General features: G+C 40.3%; 1 pseudogene; it reads right to left on the reverse strand.

Moving 5' to 3' along the window:
- Window positions 1-15,379: 15,379 nt before the first annotated feature.
- LOC106825539 (large ribosomal subunit protein eL19-like) lies at window positions 15,380-26,097 on the reverse strand (annotated as a pseudogene).
- Window positions 26,098-26,642: the final 545 nt, after the last annotated feature.

Here is a 26,642-nt window from a genome sequence, read left to right on the forward strand (position 1 = left end):
TCACTCAAATTGGAGGTATGATATAGCAATAGGTAACTCACACATCCTCCTTTTACTCAAGCTGGTCCGGAAAGCACTTTCTTTATGGCCTTTCATAAAAGGTTGTAGAATGCAGGAAAGGAAGAGGAATGCAGGTTGCTTTCTGATAACCCTTAAGAGTTTCATTAGATCTCATCATTTTTGTCATCTATTGGTTGTATTCATAAATATGGAACAATAAAAATTTAGGACAAATGCAACATTTTCACCCATTTCTATTGTAAGTCTCAGGTTTCTAGGAAAATTAAGAATCAAATTATGATGGTTCTGATGTCCTGTGGGTCTGTAATGATGGATGCCTATTATGGATTCTTCTCCCCACTAAACACTCCTCAATCCTCTGGAATGCATTTAACTCTCTAACTTCATCTCTTGCTACCACTTTTCATTGTCTTCATGCCTCTTAAACTTTATTCACTCAAGAAATATTTGTTGGGCACCTACTATGTGCCAGGAATTCTTCTAGGTGCCAGGGATATAGGATATAGCAGTGAACAAAATAAACAAAGCCTTTGCCCTCAAAGAGCTTGTTTGGAACGCCAACTGGCAATCAATAAGCAAAACATTACTCTCTACCATGTTGGATGATGGTGAGTGCTATGCATGAGAATAAAGCAGGAATAGAAAAGTATTGATATTCTATTTTATACAGGAAGCCTTCCCTAACAAGGAGAAATTTGAGCAGAGACCTGAATGCAGCAAGGAAACAAGTCACGAAGATATAATGGGGGTAAAACGTGCTCCAGCAGAGAGAAGAGACTGTGCAAATGCACTGAGGAAGAAGTGTGCTTGGGGAATATTTAGGAGGCCAGTGTGCCTGGCATAGAGCCAGCAAGGGAGAGCCGTAGAAGATGAACTTAAAGAGGCCACAGGGCGAGATCGTGAAGATCTTTGGGGTTGTAAAAATTATGGACTTCATCTATAGAGAGATGGAGAATCATTTGAAGCTCCAGCAATGTTTGACTGTTGCAGTTTTCCTAACTATGTTGTTTCAAGCTGTGTGTGTGCAGGCGTGTGTGTGTTTGTGTGTGGGGGGGCATGCATGTGCAAACGTTTTCTCTGATATGATTGGCTATTGCTTTCTCCACCTGGCACACATCTACTCATAAAATGAAACCTAGCTTAAATTTCACCTACCTTGGTGAAGTAAATCTCCAGGAATGTACTTTCTTTTCTATTTTCCTCAGGAAAATATGTATTTTTTCGTGCAAGTTGGGACACATTTGAGAGTAAAAGGAGACTCTCTCAATATTACATCAAGACAACAGGTTTGAACTGACATATATTGGGAAAATAGGAATGTGTGCTTACCTTACTTTAATGTCGACCACATGATGCTTCAATTATGGGTCCTAGGGCTCTTTTCCTGCTGGAACGTGACCTCCACAAAAGCAGAATCATTTTGTCTCTGAGGTTTGCAGACCTTTGTAGAGTCTGACATAAGATGGGAATTTAACAAATGATTTTCAACCAAAAACTTGTGTTGAGTTTTAAACATGCCTTTTATTTTTTTGTTAAGGTTGATTGTATTATTTTTCAATTTTTTTGCTGTCTGTTTCTGGCAAAGGCTTATATTTTCCTGTCCCATTGACGTCAACATCAGGATTGGCTACATGACTCATAGTGCCCCTCTCTGTGGGATGAATATATGACTACATCCTGTTGAACTCAAAATGGGCAGATGAGTTGCTTTGATCATTGAAATATGAGTGGAAGTGAGTCCAAGTGACACGTTGTCCCAATTTATCAGGATTGAGCAGGCTCCCAGAATGTAAGGCTTTCAGTTTTAAAAACCAGAGCAGTGCAGGCAAACCATCCTTGTACTGGACAAAGCAACAGCTGGTCACGCTAGAAGTGACAAGTGCCACTTACAAAGAGAAGCTTTAAGATTCATCGTATAGTTCTTCCGTTTTCTTTTCCCTTTGCCATAAGATCAGCAACATCCCAAAGAGAGGATGTTCCATTAGGCTGGTTCTTAGACTGAAAAAACATGGAACAGGGTCATAGCTGATGATAATGGACAGGTAACAAGGGCAAGAAAGAAACCTTTGTTTTTGTAAGCCACTAAGATTTTGGCGTCATTTGTTAATGCAGTATAGCTAAGCCTAAACTGACTGATGGTTACCTTTCCATGGATACATATTTAAATGTTGGTCTGCTTAATATAAATTTTAAATTTCTAAGGATAAAATAACATTTTCCTTTAAATCCCAAACAAAGCTTAGCAGAATATCTCGAATGTACTGGAGTTTTGATAAATATTCATTGGTTAATTATATTACAATGTTCTCAACATCTGTATATCTAGGAACATTCTCATTTAGCTCAGAGTAATAGGGGGTCTGTCATTTGGATAAATTCTGCTGATTTTAGGCAGATCTGGCAAACAAAACTGCAGTCTCTCTGTGCAAGTTACTCAGAGAAAATGCGGAACGGGTTTGATAAAACATTTTTTCCCCTCTGCCTCCTGGCTTGTCCCAGCTGAGATCCTTTGGATTATATGGCCAAACTGAAGTCAAGCAAAGTTTCCTTCTGGCAAAACAGAAGTGCCATCAATAATTTACTGGGAAAACGAAGGGTCAGTCTCTGGGTGGGTGCTGGTTCTCGCAGCATTTATGTGTCATAGTCAATCACAGTGAAGTCATTGCATCCTACACTCTGCCAGCCTCCTCTGGTAACTGATGAGGCACTTTTGGTAATAGCATTCTCATTTCCAGACATCGCCTATTTTATCATTTGCAATTGTAGGATATTTTTGACATCCTTATTTCTTTTTGTAAGATCACAGTGACTTTATATCAGTAAATTTGTCAGTGCACACTGACTGGTCAGCTGTGACAGGAAAAGCACTAAATGGATGTGATTCAATTTTAAATATAATTAATAAATGACTGGGAAATATTTCCCTTACGAATACACTTATGTTTTGTTGCATACTCTAATCCATGTGCTCAAAAAATATCTAGTGTCAAGTATATTTTTATATAAGAAGAGAGAATAGGTGTCAGAATTATTACGAAGCTGGTTTAATGACAAGCATTTGAAATAATGTTGCCTTTTCTCTAAATTATGAATATCACAACACAAACACACACATTAGGTCTGTTTAATTACCTGCTATGCTTCATATTTTAACGAGGCAGAAAGGTAGAGGGAACTTGCTGCTTGTTTAGTTAGAGTAACCCTGGAAGGTATTTTTATTTCTAGTTTTTAGAGGAGAAACTGAGATCTGAGAAATTAAGTAATTTTCTCTAAGTTACTCAGTGAGTAAGAATAGATAGAGAATTTGAATTACGTGTATACAGTGTCAAAGCTGCTTTCCTTGTGCCTCTCTGTCTTCTGCCTAATTCCAGAAGCTCAAGCTGATACTCCTGTGCCTACTGGCACATCCCTAGCTAACCATTCCCACTGCAATTTCTTGACCACTCCTGCTCACCTTGAGTTTCTTAGAAGCTTACTTCTGGAACCTTCCAAGCTTAATTTCTCTTTCTTTGCCTATATATTTCCTGCCCTACAAACCCTCCTTGGTTTGGTCAATTGTGCCGTCAACCAAGTTTCAGACAAGTGGGGTATAAGGATGGATTTTTCTGGGTTAGTACCGCTTTCAAGGAACCATCTTAAATGTACCTTAGTCCTTTTGTGCCATTAGTGCCAAATCGAGGGATTCAGAAGTAGGATTTCTTCCTGCTGAGGAAAGTATATAGTCTCAATTTCTCATTCATAGAGTGCCATATAATAAAAGTCACTTTTTTCTAGTACCCTATTGAATCAGGATGAACCCTCCGAGAAGCAAAATCAGAAGAGGGTTTTTTGTTTTCTTTGAACTCCTTCCCAGGGCTGCTATGTACAGTTGTGCAAACTGTGCATTTCACACCTCTAGGGGACACCATTCACATTTGTAATATCATACATTTGTGTATTGATTCACAGCAATTTGAAGGCAGATGACAGTAAAGTGTCCTGAGGAAGCTGCAGCTTCCTTCGAATCTCACAAAAGCATCATTGGAGCCAGCACTGCCTGCTTGTTTCCCGAATGAAAAACCATGACAGTCAAGGAAAATCTTTAGACTTGCTTTTCATGCCTCCTCCTAATAACTAGATAATTTTGATGGGTATTAGTACTGTTTAAAAAATTTGTTGTGCAGTAAGCCTTCGAAAAGTAAAATACATTTCGGTCAGGTGGGCCAAGATATCCAGATAAATGCATGCATGTATTATGGGGGCCTGGTAAGTAGAGTTGTGGGCATGTAAAGGGGTCTGGGTAGACCTAGAAGACATCCAGAAAGATCTGTTTGGGCAACTCTTGAGGTATCCAGATTCTTCCATAGAAGAAGGAATATACCTGGTAAATGAAAGAAACATGTTTTGAAAGTGAGAGCAAAATTTTCCACCAAATACGTATTATTGTAACAACTGTTATAGCTTCTTATTGTGTGTGTACGCGTGTGTGTCACTCCAACTACTACTGAGGCAAGAGATTTAACTTTAGGTAAGACCACTGATGTGAGAGGATCCTGTTCTAACTTTTTCCGCTTTATTAACTGAATTAAAATTAATGTTGTGAACCAAAGCTTTATTTTAGGGCTAACTTCCTTACGTTCCATGTTAAATAGATTAAATAAAATGATCAGAAAGCTTTAAACAGTTTTTTTTTTTCTTTCTTTGAGGTCAATACTACGTTTACCCAGTGGTCAGCTTTGCAAGCTATTTCACTCCTATTTTAATGGGCACATAAAGATCATTACATTAAAATTAATTCCCATCAGGGTTTCCAAGGATGGTACCCCCAGTGGAGATTTCAGGAAAGCTGTGCCATTCAGAGGTTGAGAAGAAACCCTAAGAAATCATTATATCAGGTTAGAGTTAAGAGATTTTCACACAGGAAAAGTAATTGAAAAATATATATTTTGCATAATGAAATAGATGACAAATTGGGCAAGCTGGTCTATTAATGAGCCTCCTGTAAAGCCAAGAAGCCACTGAAGCAGAGCGTGAATGCATGAAGAGGAGTCTCTGATCTTAACTTTTAACAACCAATTTTAATCAAACCATTTGAGGCACAGAGTTCTTAGGGCCCCATGAAGGAGAGGGCAATTTGAAAGACAAATAAAAGAAGACATGTTAGATGAATTGAATTGCAAAGTAACATCATCAGCTTGGAGTTATGATCAGGAAAACTTAGTTTTATTTTGGATTCCATAGAATTCCACTTTCGTTTAAGGCCATGACCATATTCTCCATTAGACCTTCCTTGACAATAGTTTCCAGAGGTAAGGCAATATGACCTTAGGCTTCTGAAGGGCATTTCAGTTAAAAGCCTGAAGAAGGCAGTTCTTTCCGGAAACGTCCATTCAGTATTAACTGAAGTGAAAGGATCAATTATTAAGGGAATGCAGGGGTCTACTACATATATAGATATTTAAGAACTGTTATACCAGCACTAGTTATCAATAATATTTCTTTAAGAATGACCTCCTGCAGAACAAATATTTACATAAATGGCTTCTTCAGATGTTTAGGGACTAAAATCCGTATCTCCTATTTTTTCAAAGGTTAGCAAAAGAAAATATTGTCGGTAGGCATGTGAGGTACTTTTATTCTGATTTATCCAGATGGGCTGTACAATTATCTCAACGTCCTGGAGAGGTGCCAGTTCTCTACTTCAGCTAGTATTGCACGGGTTGCCTCATAGGAACAGCTTACTAATGTAAAATGAAGTGCTCCTTTAAAGAAATGAGTGTGTCCACACCTAAGAGCCTGAAGCCTGGTCATGCAGGATCATGGGTTTGCATGACAGAGTGGGTGGTAGTGGGAGTCTCGATTTCCTCCTCGGTGAAACTGAGTTTATAGTATAATTGGTGGTTCTCCATCCTTGCAGTGCCCTTTTGAATCATGGGAGAGCTTTAAAAATAAAGCTCTCCACACTCAGAGATGCTGCTTTCATTGGCCTGGGGTGGGGCCCAGTATTTCTCAGTGTTTCAGATTCCCCCATGTGATCCTAGTGAATAATCAATAAGGAACCTGCTGATTTTACTTTAAGCTGTCTCAGTTTCATGGATGAGTAGAGAGATCACGCAGGAGAGGGGACAGAGCCAGGGATGACAAAGGACAACATTCCTTAAAGGAATTGAAATTTCCTGCAGCCATAAAATCTCAGGTCCTCGAACTTCCATTGTAAATATTAATGAGTGTGTCTAACTTCCTTTCATGCGACAATGAGAAATAAGGTCTTAATTTGATAACTTTATTTTCCTTCAACATGCTTTTTTCAAAGGACACAAAGTCTCATTTGATAGAACCATAGAACCTGTGAGGGCAAGGATTTTTATGTTCACTATTGTACGCCCAGCACTTACCATAGTCCCTGGCTTATAGTAGGCACTCAATTAATATGTGTTGAATAAATAAATGAATAAATGCATTTGTAGTTGACCCATTATATTATGATTTTAAATGAGTAATCTGCGATTCAAGTACTTTAGTGATGGATGAATACAATTACAAGAAAGATAGAGATAAATCATGATACAATTGACAAGTTAAGAAAAAATCAACTGGTTTTCCTCTCTATATGACATCAAAAAATTAGGCTTTGAGACTACCACTTTAACTTTGACTAAAACCAACTCTTTTGGGAAATGAACCTCCTTTTCTGATTAACTTCTCTTCTTTTTGCTATTTTTCTTCTCTTTCTGTTCTTCTCTCCCTTTCTCTTTCCTCTTCTTTCTTTTTCTTCTATCTTCTTTTCCTCAATGTCCAAACTAACCAACATATTTCTCCTTTCCCTAAATCTGCTCTTCCTTTCCAGTTTCCCTGGGTAATAGCCACATCCAGGCTGGAATCCCTGTACCTCTTCAGCCCTCAGCTTTCTCCTGCCTATGGCCAACCAGTTGCTAATATTTCTTAATTTTAGCAGTGCTTATCCTATTTTCTAACTTCACTGATAGTCTCTTTTTCTAGCTATTCACTCCTAATATTCTCTAGTCTTCCAAGCTTCTTGCCTCTCCAACTCAGCTCTATGCAGAAGAGTTTTCTTTTGAAAATATTGATTTGTTTATGTGACGACTCTTCGAAGCCTTAAAAAATTCCTAGTTCCTTAGCAGGGCACTCAGCTCCCTCTCTTACTATTCTAATGACCTGCCTTATCTACTGTGGCCTCTGTCCATTCAGGTTATGTTTTAGTCATTCTGGTAAATTTATGGGGGAGATTTTTTTTTGGTCAAGGGTCCAACAATGACCACAGGTGGGGAGTAATCTCAAGCAGCAAATCACTCACTCACTGTGACGAATCATTGTCAGGGAGGTATGTACCTGCTGTGATATCCTCTAATTGATGTTTTAAGTCTTTGAAGTTGTGTACAATAAAATTAGTCTCCTAAGTACTAACGGACAAAATGAAGTCACAAGCAAGATTCACATTGGTGACTGTTTATATGGAGAACTACCTAAATGGAGGAACAGGGAAGATGGGCATGAAGATTTGTATTGAGAGCATCTACAATAAGTATAGATTTAAAGATTTAAATCTATATCAATAATTGCTACTCATTCAGTGCTTCTCAAAACACTAGGAGGTGTTATATTCTCTATTTTAGCTTTGGGAGAATGTAACTTGACCAAAATCATGTAGCTACAGTTGTAGATGGGATAGACTTCAAGGTCCACACCAAGTTATATCAAATTCCTGTATATGTTTGTTTCCTTTGCAATTAACACAGGACTCATCATTGTTAGAGTGTATGTGGTTAAAAGGTGTTTTTCTCTTTCTGGTAGTGAGCTCATGAAATGAATTAAAAATATATATCTGTTTATGGTAAAATGTGGGAATAAATAATATAATGCTGATTCACCCACACTATCCCTTCACACTGACATTCTCATCTGATGAACAGTCCACACTTTGAGTCAGCTGGGCCAAGGCATCTTCTGAGACATTGTAGCTGATAAAGCTGATTGACCTACACAAATTTTAAGCTCATGGCTTTTTTTTTTTTAGCTCCTGTCTAAATGAGTCCAAACAGTAGATCTTTTATATTTATTCTTTGTAGGTTCTTCATAGAGCAGAGAGAGTGAGAGAGAGCTCTAATATACTTTTAAAATAAGAACGTTCCACTTTTTCACTTTTTCTTTTTGATTCATTTTCAGCTCTCTGTATGATTAATTAGTTAAAGATAGACACTTTAAGAATATCTTCTAAATTTTATTCTGTCATTATATAAGTAAATTTATTACCCATCTTCATGAATCTGTGTTTTGAAACAGATCCTGTCTGGTTTGACATTTTCTGAGTTTAATGCCATCAAATTACTATTAACTCCAGACAAAGGGCACTAATTTTCCATTGTGCAGAGCATAAATAAGTCTGGTGAACAGATTTCTTTAAACCCTAAAAGACAGCAAACATTTTCCCTGACATTAATCACCTGAGGCAATTTTGATGCCAGCCGGGTGCCACTTGTAAGGCACTCATCGTAGCCAGAATTCACACACGCAAACATGGGTTTGTAGAACGTGGAGGAATGTGAGTAAAGATGGAGATGTTGAAAGTGGAAGTGGGATGTTTGCTTGTCACAATATTCCAGTTTAGTCTTCATGGGATTATCATTTTCATTATCTTTATTTCTTGCCCAGAGGATTCTTACATAAAGTTCCAGAGCCAGAGTTAGGTACAGAGGGAGGATAGAGAAGTCAGAGTCCAATCTCTTGTGAGTTCACAAAAAGAATTAAAAACATGTATTTATTGATGGTAAGTTGTAGAAATAAATACAAAGTAGGAATTCTTTCTTCAAGAGGGAGGTGTGTCCCTTTTCTGCTAGTAGGGAAAGGACCAACATGTGAGAAGATGAACAACTTTGATTGAATTTGAAGACATAAAGGCAGAACATGATTAAGCACTGGGTTGCCTAACTAACTGGCCAGAGCACCAATATTAAAGAGGCAGTAAAAATCAGTGCGCTAAATTAGACACATAGCATCCTTCAACTTGTGTTCCCACATATGCTATCCAATTGGGAAAAAAAATGTGAGTTAATACTGTTTCTGCCATAAACTCAAGTAGAAATTAAAAAGTACCCTTTCCAGCTTTGACCTAACTTTGTTCAATATCTTTTGCAAGATGCATGTGCAAGTTGTATAGACTTCACCACTAACTCTGAACCCAGAATGCCCATCATGTGAAGTTACGAACTAGACTAATATACGGCACAGCGCTTTTCCATAGGAATGACCTATTTATTATTTATACTCCAAGTGCTTGAATATGTGTCCCAAGTGTGTAAATACAGGACTAGTTAAGTTTGTTTATAAAGGTATGTTTTTCCTAGTCCCATCAAATAAATGAAGAACAAATATTTAAAGAACACCCTTTTGTGGAAGTGAAAGAGTATCTTGTGGGGGGATGGGGGAGGGTACCTATATATCAACATCAGCACCCAGCCCTCTCTGTGGAGAAGTAAATAGTTTCATCAATTAGTTGAAAATAGTTGAAAAAATAGTTTGTGGAAAGTTAATGGATCTCCTAAATGCCACCAACTGAGGGAGCCTGTACTCCATAGATGGTCTACCCTGGCTCATCGCGCTTGGCAAAATGTTAATATGCTGCACTAAATCATATGGTCACCTCTGAGCTTGTTCAACAAGCTCACTTAAAAAGGGTCACCAGATCTTTTCAGGGACCTGTAATTTGTTGGAAGCAGAAAGAGCTGAATTTGAAAAGTACAGCTTCCCTGCTGTAGAGATCAAATCCATTGTCTGAGCTGTGTTTTGTTAACTTTGTACATAGGATCTTCTTTAGCAACTGGGAGACACAGCTGCTCTTTACATCTAGAAGTGAAAGAAACGAGTCTGAATGGAATATGTGGGCTCCACTGAAAATGAAACATTTGCTTTACTGAAGGACTTGGGGCTCAACCCTGCGTGTGAAACTTCCGCCAGGGCTCAAAGTGGAGGGAAAAAAAGAGAGAAAGCTATATAATTTGTTTGAAGTTGTCCAGCACACAAAAACTGGCCAACAGAGGTGAAATATTTTAAGAAAAAAAAAATTTTAATTTCTCTGTCTAGATTATTACTCAGCTGGATTAAACAAAAGAATATGAAAGAGGGGATTGTCAATGCTTTTTGAATCACCCATATATTTAGAACTGTTTGGATAATGTAGTTGCTTCTGTGTTACCCATGGAGGAAAGATTAGAAAATCTGGATGTTTGATCGGCATGTGCTTCTTTTTTGTCCATAGGGAATCTACTGTTCTAATAGATTTAGAACCTATATTTGATATTTCCAAATCCTTTGGGGAAGGATAAACAAAAGGGCAGGAATCACAAAGCGCAGCCTAAGGAAAGGATTCTCTTTGTGTTATACGGAGTGCCTCTTAATTCTATCTGCACACGAGTGTGAATTCTCTCTGAAGGCATCGGGTTTGCTGTAAGAGCAACTGAAAACAAGAGAGACCTGAAGATAAGGGAGCAATTTCATACAAAATAATCAGCCAAACGAATCAATTTGACTCATTGACTGATTTTACTTTTTTCCCTCTTTCCCTGCCCCGTTTTCACTTTATTCTTACTTTGAGCAAACGATTTACTCAACACTGAACGATTGTTCAATGCTGGTTTTTATTACTATTAAAGTCTGGTTTGGAACATCCTTTTGTATCTAATTGCTGATATGTTAGGATCAAAGGTAAATCATGGCAAAATTCCAGAAAAATAAACACGAGACTACTTACCTGAGAGGTTATTTCGCAGACATTCTTTTAAATCCTGTCTGCGTCCATGGGATGATTTTAATAAGGACATGACGTAGTAAGTGGAAAACTTCATAGAAAGGCTAGCTTCGTGAGTATTTCCTTCTTCATTTGTTAGCTGAAGCCAATATTTAGAAATATTTAGAAATAATTCCAGTTTTACAAAAAACTTATATATCCTCCTTGTACCCTTACTTTTGTTACCATTCTCCCAGTCATCACCCCCCTCATGTCTTTACATTTCTTCCTCTCCCGCCACCACCTTTTTTGGGGAGGACATGTTTCTTTCACTTTGTTATTTACAATGAAGTCAGGGGTATATAACAATATGGACACAAATAGAATATTTTGGAGGGGGGTGTTTCCAGATTTTCCTTCAATTAAATGCAAAGCCATCAGTACCACTCATTGCAAATATGAAATCTAATCACTTAACACGTTATAAGAGCAAAAATAAGCTTCCCCGTATTTCACGAATTGACTCACACTCTTCATATTTTATCCTCAATAATGTATGCATTTTCCAGCTGGCTAAGGCTGCAATCTCTCTGTGCTTTGGACATTTGTCACTCTATTCAGCCAGGCAGGAGAAGCCCCTGTGCAGCAACCTCCTTGCACTGCAGGCAGAGCATCTGTGAAGGAGTCACTGACATCTGATGATTCAAATTGCAGAAATGATCCAGGACAAATTATGAACGTCTGGGTAGTGCCCAAAGATTTTGAGCTGAAATGACTTTGCCCTTGGAGCCTTGCAGATTTTGGTGAACTCTTGGGGCCCCAAGCTTTCCTGTGCACAGTCTCCATAGGACATTGCCCCACAGGCTCTACCCTCCGTGACAGTGATCATCCTGGCCAGCCCAGCGCCAATTTAGCTTTCCCGGGCCTGAAATGAAGAGAAAGTGGTTCAAGTTTTAGCTTACAAACCCTCGAGGCAATTGGAGCTTTCTTTGAAATGTAAAACAGTCCTCTATCAAGTGCTGCTTAAGGCATCATGCAACTATCAGACTCAAAGATGATTTGATAGAACCTTACAAATCCCCGTAATCTATGGTAAGTATAGAAGCTAAGGGTTTGGCTCTGTGTTTGCACGTAGGGAAGAAGCAGGCGGATAATTTATCCAACTTTAGGGTAATGAAGTGTTAACAAAAACCACATGAAGCTACTATTACAACCACAGGCCACAGACTGCTAAGAGGGTAAACTCTCTGGAGACGTACCTATTTCCAAGGAATCTTTTGCATCTCGGCTTACCTGAAGGTATTTGCTAAACACAAGGTGATGCGGCTGAAAGACCATGATTCATTAGCCCTAATGAACAATGCTGAGCATATTGTCTCTAAAATATAACCTGCTGACATTGATATATATGTACTTTAACTCATTCGTCCCAACTTTATTAGGTACATATGTCTGCAGCAGACACAAATGAAACATTCTACAACTAGGCTCCAAGCCAAAAACTAATTTATTCTTTAATGTGCTAGTGATTACTTGGTGGTTCCTTGAGCAGAGATGACAGGTCTGAGCTAATGGAGTTGTACTGTAAGTTAATATAAATCATGACAGAGCAATTAATTACAGAAACCACTGCAAATCCCTTTGTTAGTTTTCCCCATCACCAGAAGGATTTAATAATATTCATTTTGCTAAGTTCCAGTGACATTTACAAGTCTTAAACCATTTTTAATCAAATCAATATCACTGGCTGCTAAATTTAGTTGTGCTTTGCTTGCAAGTCCTGGAATACATCGATACTAATGTTTCTTACCTTCTGTTCGAATGAATCACATTGAATACCCATACTTCCTCTTCATTTGTTTACATTGAGTAATTGGGATCTGAAAAAAAGTGAAGACCTCGAGAACCCCTGACTATCAGCAGGAATGAATTAGCAGGTAGAGGAGGAAATCCATAAATCAGTGATTACGCGTGCATCATTGTATCTCATGTCCTTCATCAGTTTCTCCTAATTGGCCTCAAAAAATACTTCAGATCGTGGAACTAGGTTCACATGTCTGTAGACTTTTTCAAATGTGGCAGGTTAAAAAAAGAACGATGCTGATTTAGGCACGGGAGCAAAATGCTTTCATAACAAAAGAACCTAACACCCGTTCAAACACCACCTCAGCTTAATCTCTGTGCATTCTTTGTTCTTCAGACATCTATAGTCGACATCTCTTGTTAAAATTGAATAAGTGGAAATTGGTGGGTTCGTATGGATGTAGAAACGCTAAATCATCTCTAAAAAGAATAATAAACAATTCTTAATCAGGAATTGATTGCGTTATAGATTTTTGGAACAAAATAACCTGCTGTTCCTGGATGGCAGTGTGGCTAGATCAATATCAAGCCTTTTTTTTCTTTTCTTTTTTTTCCCCCTCCTGTAAAAACTCTGTGTCTGGAAGAGCACAGCTTTCATAGCAATGTGCCTTGCACATACTCAGTAGATTTTCTGTGTCTGTCCTACCCTTTTTTGCATAATTGCAGATTTTTATTGACTTTTTATTGACCTGCTTTCGACTTGATCTGTGGTGTCCCTGAATCTGAGCCTTGAAATGTTAGAGAAGCATTCTCTCCGGAAAAGTCACTGCGGACAGGCTGTTATATTCGTCATGCTCCCGAGGCACTCGGAGCTTCGTGCTTTCTGCTGTGATCATTTCTGTTCCCCTTTACTTCCTTCCCAGATGTTAAGCTCCTGTAAGACAGGGACCTTTCTTTATCCGTTTTTTCTCTAGACTGTCGATACCTAGCGAGGACGTTTTCACATGATATTGCTCAGTAAATGTTCAGTAGCCGGAGGAACATATGCTACCCAGATGGGAGGGTGAGAAGGGTGTAAAACTCAAATTAGTTCATCAAATAACTTGTAAGAGCTGTAGAGGAATAGGTTGGATGCAGGAAAATGTTGTTAACCTGAGAAAGAAGTTTTAGGCCTAAAGTTTAGAGTGAAAATCAACTTGATGGAGGCTGGCAAGGAGATCAGCCCTTGGGAACAGTTCGATGCCCAGGGCTTAAAAACTAGTGGTACCTTTGTAGTTTGCAGAACTCTAGCCCTATCTCATGCTTCCAGGCTTGGAGACTGTGATACACTGCAAAGAGGTCTGAACTGAGAGTCAAGGTTTGACTCCCATACCACTTTCGACCTTAGATGGACCCAGATACGGCTTTTGACCTTGGAGAAGGCACTTAAGCCTTTCTGAGCTCCAATTTCCTCAACTTTACAGTGAGGATAAGCAATGCCTGTGTTAGAGAATTGTGAGGATTAAAAGTGATAGCATAGATGAAATTGGTTGGCACAGAGTCGTCTCTGAGCCCTACTCCTAGAGGGGCTGTGAATGGCAACCGTGGCAAGAAGGACAGAATTTAAACCTTTTTAAGATGCGGGACACTTATGGAAGAGATGAACAAGTAACAGCTTTCTCTGTGTTATTTACTACTGTGGGAGTCTGGTCACTGTGAACCTATTATCAGCTACGGGTCCTGATTTCCAACTAGAGGGCCAATTCCTTCTTTCTTTTCCAGGGAAAAAATTAGTATAAAGTGTTTTGCTTTTCACATGTGTCAAGATTCAGAATTCTGAACATCATCCCATTGAGGAAGGCAAGATGGAGAAGTTATTCATCCTATAACTAAGCCATGGAGCCCCTCAGGTGGCCTTCCAACATGGAATTTTTAAAGGATCCTTTTCCCTGTTCACTTCAGATTGTATTCTGATACAATGACTAACGGGCGTACCTGTAATTTTGGAAGGGAAATGAGTTGTTTTTAAAAATTATAATGTATCTCTAGTAAGCTGCAGTGGCATGTAGTATTTCTACATATAAGGAATCAGAACGAAGTTTGTACATTTCTTTCAGCAAAATACAAGACCTGAGGCAAAATGATTTTTACTAATATCTACTATCACCATTTCTACCACTATTACTATTACTAATTATTGTTATTACTAGTACTGCTGCTGTTGCTACTACCTACATTTATTGAGTGTTCACTATGACTGTTGTAAAATTTTCTCCTATATTAACCCATTTATCCTCACAACCACCCTCTGAGGTAGGAACTATCATTAGGGAAACTGAGGCGTGGGCTCAAGTGGCAGGGCTGTGATATGAGTGCAAGCAGTTTGACTCCAGAGTCTGCGCTCTTAGTGGAAAAGGTCCAGGGCCCTAAGTTTGGAGATCCAGGTTCCCATATGAAACCTTTGCCTAAATAGCTGCAGGACTGTCAATCCCTCCATTTCTGTGCCTCAGTTATTTCAAGTGAAAAATGAGAATAAGAGCTATTAACTTGAAAAACTCTGGTCCTGACATGGCTCGGGGGAAAGACAAGAGGAATTAGAAGGTGACTCCAGTTGTTACTTGCATCTCTTGAATAACATTAAGGGCATCTAAGTCATAACTCAGAGCAGTATTTTAAAATCTCTCCACTTTCTCCTCCACACTTCTCCCACTCTGCCTGTGTGCCAGAGCATCACTCTCTCATCCCTTCACTCTTATTTATTTGTTTTTTTTTTAAGGCAGATAAAGGCTTGTTTTATTGAATGACTGGTCTTTGGAATTGCGAAGGCCACTATGGACAGACAAGAAAGGGGGAGCTTTATTTCTTGGGCTCTTCCTCCTCAGACAGAGTGTTGATGATTTCCTCCTTCTTGGCCTGGAGCTGCTCTTTGCAGCACGTGCGTGTTTTCTTGGTCTTAGACATGCAGGCTTTGGCCCGGTCATCCAGGAGCTTCCCGCTAGCCTTGCCAGCCTTCAGCTTAGGAATGTGCTCCATGAGAAGCCGCTTATTTTTGAATGTGTTTCCTTTCCTTTCAGGTACAGGCTGTGATACACACAGTAGTCATTCTTCTTGGATTCACGGTATCTCCCATGCAGCCAGTGCAGAATTCTAATCATCCTCACCCACTTCTCAGGCATTTGAGCATTGGCAGTCCTCTTTTGCTTACCTGTGCCCATATGCCTGCCCTTCCCGTGGGCCAAGGTGTTTTTCCGGCACTGAGCCTGGGAGTGGATGGTCACAGGCTTCTGGATGACCAACCCATTTCAATCAGCTTCCAGATCTGCTAACAGGGGAGTTGGCATTGGCAATTTCATTGGTCTCATTGGAGTCTAACCAGATCTTCTTTTTGCCACAGCAGAGGACCCTGGAGGTGAGCCTCTTCTGAGGCTTGAGCACACTTACAGCTGTGGCCCCAGCAGCAAAAGGCAAGCTTGTCCCCTCATTCTCGAATCTGCCCCCAAGCTCGTCCTTTAACTCTGGGGTGAGGCACTTACCATTGTTTCTCTTCCTGTCCTCCTTTACTTGACTACCCTCTGCCCCAGACACTTTGTACACATTCTCCCGATGCTTTTTCACAAAAATGTGTGAACCGAAAAGCTAGACCTCTTCTTTTGGGTGGGAGAGAGGGAGAAGCTAAGTGCACAGAAAAAAAACATCCTAAACAGATGGGAGTGGGAGGTGGGCAGTGGACATTGCATGGAGGACTGATGTTACCTTCCAGTCCTCTGGAGGAATCAGGAAGGAATTGATGAAGGAATACAGTAAGTCTTAAAAATAAGGGCCAGGCGTTATTACGTGTCCTCAATAAGCAGGATTTCTTCCTTGCTCTGTGACACAGTAAAGAATTAGCATGACTAGGGTGTGGTGGGCAGTTATAGCCAGACTGGACTGTCATCTTCTTGAGGGTAGGGATCTTTTCTTCCTCACTGCTGTATCTATAGGGCCAAGTACAGTGTTGGCAGTTAGCAGGCACTCTAAATATTTGAAAGAATAAATGAAGGAAGACACAAACTCAGAGACAGGCCTGCTAAATTTGAGTTTTCATCCTAACAACTGACCTTTCCATTCCATGAAGTAAGCTATTTAGCAACATTCTCTAGCATATGGATTATCTCTGTCTATGGCATCCATTCTTTCTCCATCTGTTGAGAAATTTCATCCCCTTTCAAAGTCACATGAGGAAGCCTTGATATATAGTCTACACATGGTACAAATGGTATTTTATTAAAAAAGAATGTAACAATATCACCTAGATTTGGCAAACATCATAAAGAACTTAATTTAAGGGTTGCTTCCTGTTTTTTTCCCCCTTTTGATAGAATACATTTAATAGCCGATATTAATTCGGTTCCCTGACACACATAAAACCTAGCAGTATTCAGTATCTGGCTTGTTTGCTTTTATTCTTAAAGAATCTGAAGGGAGTTGACATTTTGTTTCATTCATTCACAGTCTCTTTTTTCATATCTAATGAACACACTCCACAACAATGGCCCTCAGATCTCCACCATCTGCAGGGGATGGCACAGAGGTCATAGGCTAAGAACAACACCACATCAGTATTGAATACAAAAGTGAAACTTCAAAGGCAGAGCTGGCTCTGAGGTCTATGCTTTCAAGACCTTGTAGCTAGTTCCTCCTGTTTATTATTTTTTGTTTGATTGGATGATAATGTAGTATGTCATTCTATGGTCCATGACCTGTAGTCAATTCCCTATGGAGGAGCCAGATTGGGGAATATTTTTGTGAGCATATTTGTCCTAGTAGGGAAATAATAAAAACAAGAAGGGCGGGCACAAAAGATATCTGAGGAGAGGGAACAAAGTCCTTTATTATTGAGGAAGATGATCTTGGCGCTTCAGCCAAGAGTCTTTTTATCTGGATGGTGGTAATGATAATGATTGTCTCTGTAAATAATGTAGGCAAGTGGGAGATTTTTGTTAGTTTGTTTCTCTCCTTCTAGTCAATTGCACTCTATTTCCCCCATCATTATAGCAGGCAGGTCAGACTCATGCCCACAGCTGCCGTGATTAGAGTACATTTCTACCTCTGAATAAGCCAGGCATCAACTTTTTCAAGTGTTGAGCTGGTGAATTGTCTTACTGGAAAAATTTTCTCCTAATATAGGACCTCTCTGGGCTATGAATAATTAATGTCAATTTATAGCTCAAGGGATGTCTCAGAGGAATCAATATGGTAAATTAACATACCCCTCCCAACAACAAAATGTTTTTTAGGTATAATTAAACCTCAGGAAGTCCTACACTCTCTTTAAAAAAAAAAACCTTACATATAACTAACATTAGTTTGATTTTTATTGCATTTTACATTTTATTAAATATTCTTAAAAGCTAGAAGCTGCGCAGGAGTTGTCCATGTTCTAATGGACCTATAAACTGGACGATTAGGAAGATACAGCTCTTACTGCCATGGAGGAGACTCTGGTAAGGCAGAGAAAATAAAAGCAAAAGATGCCAGGATAAATATATTCTGAAACAATTCTTCTCTTGCCCTTCCTTCGACGGAGGGAGTTCTTCTCTCAGGATATATCTACGTGTCAAAAGAATCCCTCCGCTTTTGGAGATGATGCCAACAATGCTGTGGTACCAACTTCTATTTTCAGGAGAGTCTTAGCTTTATAGCTCAAATTTTAAGTCCTGCCTGAACAGGGCTCTGGCTTGTTTTGCAGCATATTAGACAGGCAGAGGGATTACATTGACAGTCTGTGTTCTGACATCCCTAAATTTCCCATTTGCCCTGGTCTCTCTGTATCAGCCCTAGCATTGCCAGATCTGGCCGGCCTCTCCTTTTCAGGCAATCTCATCCATCATGGGAACTGTCAATTGGGCGCCTTTGAGGCCTGGGGCTTGCTGAGGATGTTCTGAGGACAATGTCCATCTGTCACATATTATTATCAGTTTTCTTAAACCCTATAGTTAGGGAGGAGTGATTCTGACCTAGAGGAAGGTATAGAGAATCAGAAAAGAATCTAGGATTTCTAGCAAGTCTGGTTTCCTTTGTTGAAGTTTGTACCAAGTCCCCATTGTCACACCTTCATTCTAAAAAAATATTGTGTCCCAAATGAGATAGAGGTGACTAATACAGGGTTCCTACCTTTAAAGAACTTTCTGCCTAGTGTGCAGAGAGAGACATAAGGACAAATTAATATGACCCATTGTTACAGGACCGCCAGAGAACCCTGGGCCGGGAGATAGTGAGAACAAAGGAGAATGCTGGGAAAGGTTTTTTCGAGGAGGTGCTTGCTAGGTGACTAGGGGGCCTGGGGCATTTCTAATCAAGAGCAGGAGCAGTGAGGGCAAGCACAGGGGAGGGGAACCGGAGCTCAGTCCTGGGTCTTGGCAGCGCTTAATTACTTGCTTCCTCCTTCTGCCTGAAGTCCGGACTTGAAGGTGGAAAATCTCCCAGGTCAGAGGCAGATTTCTTTGCAGGCCTCAAAGTAATCTGTGGCCACCTAAACCTTCAAATCTCTCTGGGAGGTGGTGACTCCTACGGTTACAGAGATCCCTTTCAGGAAAGGAGCTTTTGATGAGTCTATCCTGCCTTCAGTTCAGACAGCTCAGGTAGCTGCTTTCCTCCGTCAGCTGTGCCTGAACATTCTCTCCAGTAACTGCTCCAGCCAATGCTCCTTCTTGCTGCTTGTCAACCAGAGATTATTACACTTGCATGTCTGTTTTCTGGAACATTGATAACTGACTAAATTGAACCTTCCACCACAAACAATATCTTTAAAAATCATAACATGGCGGGGGCAGCTCCATGGCCCAGTGGTTAAGTTTGCGTGCTCCACTTTGGCAGCCCAGGTTTTCTCCGGTTCGGATCCTGGGCGTGGACATGGCACCGCTCATCAAGCCACGCTGAGGCGGCGCCCCACATAGCACAACCAGAGGCACTCACAACTAGAATATACAACTATGTACTGGGGGCTTTTGGGAGAAGAAGAAGAAGAAGAAAAGAAAAGAAAAAAAGATTGGCAACAGATGTTAGTTCAGGTGTGCCAATCTTAAGAAAAAAAAATCATAATATGATTTCATAAAGTGTAGTCCCCAATAGACACAGTCGTCTGTGGTTGACCTTCTCCTGGAATCGGGACCTGCCAGGTTTTTCTGGTGCCTGGATGCCTGTGCTGGGCAGCCCACATCTGCAGAATACTCCCTACTTAGGCCTGGCAGTTTCCAAAGGGGGCCTCACATGTTCTCACAAAACAGCCTGCCAGCTTTAGCGCCACATGCATCTACTCCCTTCCCTACCTCATCTCACTTCCCTGGGAGTATGGGTTCTAGAAGCCCACCGCCTGCACCTCATTCTGGCCCCCACGCGGATCAGCTGTGTGGCCTAGGCAAGTTACTTAAACTTCTTGTGCTTTCATTTTCTCATTTATGAAACCCGGGACAATGTGTTTATTTTGAAGGTACAATGAAATAACTGTAAGACACTAGCATGGTACCTAATACACAGTAGAGTGTAATAAATCTTAGCTTAAATAATAAATAATAGCTATTTTTTTTAACCGCTGTTGGTGCTATTATTGTCACAACCTATATCTACTGTCTGAAAAATAGCTTGGTGGAGTCCCTTTCTTGGTACGTAGGCCAGTGTACACACCCTGGGAGCAGCCTCAGAAAGTTTCCCAAGTGTCCCATCCTCGGAGTACCGTGATATTTCTTTTCATGCCTCTGTGCAACACTTTTGTGCTTTGGACCCAAGAAGCCTGACTTATACTCGAACTTCCACAAAGTGCCTCTTGAATAGCTTCTGGCCTTTCCTCCTTTAACCAAAGATGCTTAAATCCAGTTCATAAGCTTTTACCTTCCATTTTTCTCGTCAACTTTCCTGGTCTTTCTCCGTACCAAAATCTCTTCTTTCCTCCTTCAGTTAGGAAACCAGAATTCTCACGTAATGTGTGTGTATGTGCGCAGAGAGAGAGAGAGAAGGAACTGGGATCTGGGTGTGGGAGGGGGATGTGGGGGATGAGGAGTGTGGTTTATGCTGGCAGCTGCCAATCAAAAATGCAGTAGTATTGATGGTTCTATTATGAGAACATCCAGTTGGCACCACAGGGTTTTTTTTTTGCTTTAAATCAGATTCTTAGAACAGAGATTTCTAATCTTTTGGAATTGAGATGGCAATTATTTTGAACAATACGGTGTGCTTGCAGTCTGAAGTGGGTTTGAGAATTCCTCCCCATCCCAGTTACGTGAGTAGCATTCTCGGCAGTCTCACATGGTGCCCTCAGAGGTGAAGGCTGGGAGTGACATTGAGAATAAGAATACGGAATGGCGTCCTCAGACCTTGTAGACATGCTTGATGGACTTGGCACTCTATCATGACTCTTCAGTTTGAGAGGGTGACAATGACCTAAGGGGATGGGCTGGAAGGCTAAGGATGAGGGGTGATAGGTGATTTGTTTAGAACATGATGGACTGTTCCATCCAGCGTCATCTATTGGACCTTGAAAAAGACAGAAGTTAAACAAATAAATGCCTTACCCAATAGTTGTCATGATAATTGCTTTTATCATTTGATTGGTTTAGTTTTGTAGGTTTGCATTTTAAAAAGTTTATTCCCCCAGAGGAACCAAACAATTTGACTAAATTTCCAAGGGAGGTTGGCACGTAGGGCCCAAGGACCTAGCCAGCAATCTTAGGTCCGGAGAGAGGCAAGAACGAAGGCTGTTTATACCCTTATAAAAATAATTGAAAACACAAGTCTTTGACCATTACGTATGTAAATAGTACAACCATTTTGGAAAACATTTTGGCAGTTTCTTAAAAATTTAAGCCTATACTTGTCATATGACCTAACCATTTTAGTCCTTGATATTTGCTCAAGAGAAATGAAAGTCGAGGCCCATACAAAGACTTGTACATGAATATTCACTGCTGCTTTATTGGTAATAGCTTCAAACTGTGGAAACAACCCGAATGTCCAAAAGCATATGAATGGACAAACAAAGCATGCTATATAATGGAATACTACTCAGCAATTAAAAGGAATGAGCTATTGACACAAACAATATAGACTAATTTCAAAATACTTGCACTGAGTCAGAGATGCCAGACCCCCAAAAGAGAATACTGTGTGATTTCACTTATATAAATTCCGGAAAAATGTAAATTAATCTATAGTGACAGAAAGCAGATCCATGGCTGCCAGAGGATGATGGGAGGTGAGGCAGGGAGGAGTGGGAGGGAGTAATTAGAAAAGGAAGGAGGAAACTTTTGGGGTGATGGATATGTTCATTATCTTGATTGCGGTGATGGCTCAATGGGTGTATGCATATGTCAAAACTCATCAAATTGTATACTTTAAATATGCAGTTTATTGTGTGCCAATTATGCCTCAATAAAGCTGTAAAAAACATTCTAAATAAAAATAACTAAACTTTTAGTATTTTCTCATTTCAGAGCCACCTATAAGCAAATGTTATTATGTTGGCTCTTTTAATTTGTATTCAGGGGATCCTAAAACCTTAGCCTCTATCAGCATGACCCACGCTAGTCACACTACAAACTCTCTCACTGTAACAATAGTGACAACCAGTATTCATTGAGAGCTTTCTGTTCTCAGAGATATGTCAATGCTTTACCTACATTGTTTCATTTAATGCTCAGAAAAACTTTCTCGTGTACATACTATTATTAGCTCCCTTTTACAGAAGAGGAAATCAAGGCAGAGAGGTTAGGTAATTAGTCCAACACAAGAACACAAGTGTGGTGAGTCTTGATTCAAAACCATAAACCGGGTCCTCCTCCTGGGCTCTGTCTCCTTCATTAATAGGACATAACTACAAATTTATTTGACAGAGGCAAAGAATTAATGCAGAAACAAGGGCTTGTTGCTGTAACCTTGTAGCTGTTTCTCATGCTCTTTGTTTCGCTTCCAGGCCCTCTGTGACACTAATTCTTTGTTTGAGCTTTTAATTCCCCATAGCATAGTCTCCCTGCCTGTTTTCTAGATTTCCCATTGCCCTGGTTATCTTCCTAGATTCTGGGCTTGTTGCCTTTATGGTCTTCAGTGCCTGCCCTATGCAGAGAGCTTTGTCTGATGACTTATTCTGCTTTAAGTAGGTTACACCTGCCGGATTCTTCAGGTAGAAGAAATCTGTGGACCAGGCAGGAGGGATCCTGTTTAAGATGAGGATATGTATCAAAATCTCTGCAAAGAATACAGAGTAAAAGGACAAGGTAAACAGACAAAATAAGGGGGGTGGGGACAGGAGCCTGGCAGGAATTCAGGTAGAATGCGTGAAGCGGCAGAGGAGTACTAACGTTCCCCAGAAAGTCCACAGAGCGAGAGGGCCACAGTGGGCCCTGCTGAGTGCTGGGTGGGTAGAACTGGTGGGAAGAGAGAGCAGAATTGACAGAACAGTCTCTGAGGAGCCCCTGAAACATGTCCTTCAAGAGGCAAGCTGTCCATCAATGCGTCTAGGAACTGATGGCCCCGGGCCCCAGGCCAGCTTTGCCTGGATTGACAAGGATCGCCAGAAGGCCCTAAAAAATATGGCTTCACAGTCTTTTCACAGTTCTGCCAGTCTCTCAGATTATTTTGGACTCTCTCTTTTCTTATTTTTAATCAGTAGGAGAAAAAAGGAAGATGACAATAAAAACCATATGGAGGCCTCTTCTCAGTCTGAAACCCTTTAATCTTTTCTCCAAACAGAAGAAAGCAACCTTTCCATTCTTAAAGCATTCTAAATGTCTTCCAGCCTCCAGATGAACAAATGTCTCAGGTAATTTAATACTATGATTCAGTCCTTCCTTTATCTCTTCAAACACTATTTGAGCACTCACTATGTGCCAGTATCTATGCCGGGAATTGAAGATGCCAAGAAAAATTCCCAGTCATTGCCAACAGTAAGTCCACGGTCTAGTAAGAGAGACAATTAAGAGACAGTGATCCTGTGCACCAGAATTTAGGGAGCCTCAAGAAGGGACATTTAAGGCAGGAGTGGGAGTATGGACAAAAGGGAGGTAAAGGTTCAAAGAAGCTTCCTGAAGGAGATGACACAAAAGTTGAGAAGAGAGTCATTCCTAGTTTTCTTAGCAACTTAAAAGCTTCCTTTTATAGAGCTCAAATTCTGCCAGGATGGTTCTCTGGAAGCCCTTCAGGGGATCGATTTTTTTTAAAACCACAGAACAATATAACTTAAGCAGAAAGAAAACTCCACAGGTTTTTAAATATAGATTTAAAGTGGTTTCCTAAGAGCAGTCAACAGAGAGAACTTGTGATCCAAGGACCTGGAGTGTCTTCAAGAATCAATATGCTTAAGGATGAGTGGGGAAATTAACAGCTTTAGGGGAAACGGGGTGTGTATTCACTTATTCATTCTCTCATTCATTCATTCAATAAGTAAATAAATAAATAAATATACTCCTTGCCAGACATTGTACTAGACACTGGGGATTCAGAAATGAAGTAATTGATTTACAGGTAGACAAGAAACATTTGTTAATTTACAGTTTGCCTTTATGGAAGATATTTATCCTATGCCACCGTGGCCACTTGTCACTGTTGTCAAAACCAAGCTATTGTTCTAGGTTGTCCTAACTCAGCATGATTTTCCTCTTTGGTTATTCCTAAAACAATACATACTGACAGAGTGACCTTGGCATGTAGACATCTATTTTCTAAATGTTTGTAAGAAGCAGTAGAAAGAAATAAGATCTGAGGACCAAGGGCAGGGTTGTCCATGCTGCTGTGGCTTGATAACTTTATGTAATGAAAGATTACTCTATTTTTGTGTGTACAAAATAATAACCACTTTTTAAAATTAGTTTTAACTAAGTTCTCTAAATCCTTAAGTAAATCGGTCTTATAGAAATTGAAACTCTTTCTGAAAATCTATTTTACCTTTCAGTTTTAAAGGGTAGATCCATTCCATTGTTCAACTTAGGAAGCTGTGCTGCCAGTTTTATAAGATTGTGAGTGTAGTCTTAATGCTCTATGCTAATCTACTATACATCAGGCTGGAAGCTTATCTTGACAGGAAAACTTGGAGCAGGCCTTGTGGAATGATTTTGGCATCACACACTGGAGTGAATAATATTCGCAGGCTGCAACAGTCTGGCTTGGGCTGTTGTAGGAAAGGCAGCAACTGGCTGGGAGACAATTAGTGTAGGAAAGTCCTGGGTGCCTCTGTGAGCGGCCTGCAGGATGCTACTATACACTGAGAGGGGGCAGGATCATGGAATCATGTGTGTTTTCATGAGAATCGAGAGGAATGGCAGCTACGCAAGCCAAGTTAGAAAAAGAACACTACCACTGAGCACTTCCATCACGGTCTTTCTGATCCAAAACTCCTCATGTGCAAAAATAAGATGCCAAGGAAAGAAAGAATACTTCAAGGGTTTTAAAAGATGAAGCCTAGAAAAACCCTTAGGTGCAGGTGTAACAGCTTATGTGAGTATGTTAAACCAAAACAAGGGCAGAAAACGACCTTCCATTTGTCTTGGAAAGGTTTTGAATCCATTCTGTGACAAATCTGGTAAAAATATAAGTGTTTTTTTTCTATGTATGGGCCTGTTTGGTGAGAAATTGCTTTTTTTCCTTTTGGTGGATAGCTTGGTTTTGCTTCTAATACACTTGTAAGCTCTGAGCTTTGTCACTGAAAAATATTTAGCAATGCTGATTTCTAGGATGAAAGAAAATGGTGGTATACATATTTTGATTCAGAATTGAAAAAAAAAATGACAGGGACTTTGTGATGACTTCTTGTGTTGCTGTCCCTGGGAGTTATGTGGCTCTCCCTGAAAAATGGAGAAATTCTGACTGCTCCACTGGACTTGGAAGTCAAGGGTAAAAATGAGATCTGATTAAGGCAATGTGGAAAATACGATTTCACACTTCCTGCCTATCCCAAATAGAGAAATGTTTATGAGAGAAGCATGTTTACACAATGAGGCTGTTAAACCGGAAAGAGGATGATCCTATGAATTGAGTCATAGACTGTGCACAGTTGAGGAAGGCCAGAGCAGCTCCTCAGCCACACAAGCATAAGGAAGGGTGAACTGTCCACTTGCAGAGGTGTGGGGCGAGGAGTCGTCGTTCTCCTGCGCTTCCAGTTGTGGAAAAGGGAATGCATGATCCAGAAAAAGCTGAAATATCATTCGATCGTCAATTCCTTAACAGCAAACAGCATGCTTTTGTCTCTAATTTCCTCATGCCTACCTAGCAGGGTATCTGGCACATAGTAAGTGGTCACTGTTAAACTGAACTAGATTAACTTTCTGGATTCTACTAGGAGTGTCAAATATTGAAATGAGCTCCACACTTTGAAACCAAAAAGAGGCAGAAACTATGTAAGCAGTACTGACCCTTTCTAAAGAGATAAAAGAGCCTGGCAGGATGACAGAAGCTAGAGGACACTCCTGAGATGGTGGCAGTGCACGATGGCCCACAGAAACGGTGGTTCCAGGAGGGTACTTCCAGCACAGCGTCAGCGGGAGGACCAGCAGTTTGGGGGTTGCCTGAACTGGTAGCTCAGGAATGCCCAGCAGCATGTGCTGAAAATGCATATTAGTGCATTCATATTAACAGCTCAGCACTGGGCAAAGTCCGCCATTCGGAGGCAGCTCTGGCCAGCTCTAAGCTCTGCCCTTAGGCCCTCAAGACCTCAGAGTTTGCCTAGACGTGATACCACAGAAATTTTATAAAGCTGTGTCTGCATAAGGATTACTTCAGATTTTCCCTCCAACGTCCTTCTCAAATCCCCAGCCAACTGTTGTCTGGAATTCTGTCCCAGTAACTCATATCTGCATTCTCCTTATAAATTGAGTTCCTTAGGGTTGAGAACTGGATAAACCACATCATGTGGACTGAATTTCTTTCAAGAACTTTGCATCTCATGCTGATGGGCACTACAGATAGTACACCCGTGTGCATGCCCCAGTGTGTGCTTCCTGGCTAGACTTGCATTTCTATCCCCCAAAGACTCCTTTTTCAGGGAGAGAATAATCCAGCCTAGACTGGAAACTAGGAAACACAGAGGGTCAGGACACCTGGGGAGTCTGGATCTCTTTTCCACCTTGGTACAGATACATTTGTTTCATTTATCTTCCTC

The sequence above is a fragment of the Equus asinus genome, chromosome 22, assembly GCF_041296235.1.
Source record: "Equus asinus isolate D_3611 breed Donkey chromosome 22, EquAss-T2T_v2, whole genome shotgun sequence".
NCBI lineage: Eukaryota > Metazoa > Chordata > Mammalia > Perissodactyla > Equidae > Equus > Equus asinus.